This window comes from Chelonoidis abingdonii, chromosome 6, assembly GCF_003597395.2.
Source record: "Chelonoidis abingdonii isolate Lonesome George chromosome 6, CheloAbing_2.0, whole genome shotgun sequence".
Taxonomy (NCBI): Eukaryota; Metazoa; Chordata; order Testudines; family Testudinidae; genus Chelonoidis; species Chelonoidis abingdonii.
The window spans coordinates 74,603,689-74,604,952 of record NC_133774.1 but is presented as its reverse complement, the minus strand read 5'-3'; the positions used below and the strand labels follow the sequence as shown (position 1 = coordinate 74,604,952).

General features: G+C 44.6%; 1 protein-coding gene across 1 annotated transcript in view; it reads left to right on the top strand.

The window, feature by feature from the left end:
- Positions 1-571, top strand: part of TICAM2 (TIR domain containing adaptor molecule 2) — a 149,048-nt gene extending 148,477 nt beyond the window's left edge. The window contains exon 3 of the transcript XR_012656126.1: positions 560-571. The gene's annotated coding sequence lies outside the window, so the exon portion shown is untranslated. The remainder of the gene's footprint in view (positions 1-559) is intronic.
- Positions 572-1,264: the final 693 nt, after the last annotated feature.

Here is a 1,264-nt window from a genome sequence, read left to right as displayed (position 1 = left end):
CAGGAGGTCACCTGACCTCTTTGTCTCCAACACCTTCAGTTGGCACCTTTGCAGAGGAGGGGCCCAGGCCATCAGTTGCTAGGAGAGAGAGTGTCAGGCATTTAGGTGCACTGGCCCTTTGCTCTGCCAGATACTTAAGAACTGCCATGGGGACACTGAGGCACCAACACAGTATTCAGAGAAAACATTAAGAACATTCCCAGTTCGTCACAGTACCTTTCTGTGCACTGCACTTTGAGGTCTTTTTTTTAAGGGAAAGGGAAACTGGATATGGGGGCCTTTGGCTTTTGTTTGTTTCCTTTCTAAATTTTATTGCTTGCTGAAGATACCCAGTTAATAGAACTACAAATGAAATCCTTCAATTCAGGGACAGCATGAACTGCAAGCAGTATAATTTTCTCAACAATGGAATGCCAGTGAGCCCAACTGTGGCATGTATAGGAGTTCTTTAGGCAGCCCTCCAAAATAGCCACATAATAGTAGATTCAATTTGAATTGCCAAGTAAACCTTGAATCTAAGTTTTCCCTTGGAAACAAATGGAGGCCGTGTCTAGACTAGAATGAAATGAGAATTGTTATAATGTGCTAACAGGTTTTGAAAGTCTAGTGCAGACAAGGCACGCTACCTTTAACACGTGCGAAACTGGTAGAGCTAAAGCCTAGGGGGTGCCTGCACTAGACGCTACGGCCAGCTAACATGGCTTCAGACATGCTAGTCTGCCTTTTAACAAGGGTTAAGGGCATCTCACTAACTAAACTGAGCTAGCACAATTGGAAAAACAAACCCTTTTTGCCCATCAAAACAAGCCCTATGGGGGAGCTGAAGATTTACCTGGACTAGCTAACACATTTTTAAAGGTTGATCAGGAGTAGCTAACCCTGTTTACACTCAGGTACATCCACACTGCAGCTGGGAGGGGTATTTCCCATCTTAGGTAAATATACACAGTACAATCCTGTCCAATACACTAGATACTTAGGTGGCTAGTCCCAGCAGTTCCTGCTACTGTGACCACACTGCAATTTTTAGCATGCTAGCTAAAGTGTGTGTCTACTCAAACTGGAAAAGCAGCAGAGAATCCTGTGGCACCTTATAGACTAACAGACGTTTTGGAGCATGAGCTTTCGTGGGTGAATATCCACTTTGTCAGACGCAGGTAGTGGAAATTTCCAGGGGCAGGTATATATATGGCAAGCTAGAGATAACGAGGTTAGTTCAATCAGGGAGGATGGGGCCCTGTTCTAGCAGTAGAGGTGTGAAAAC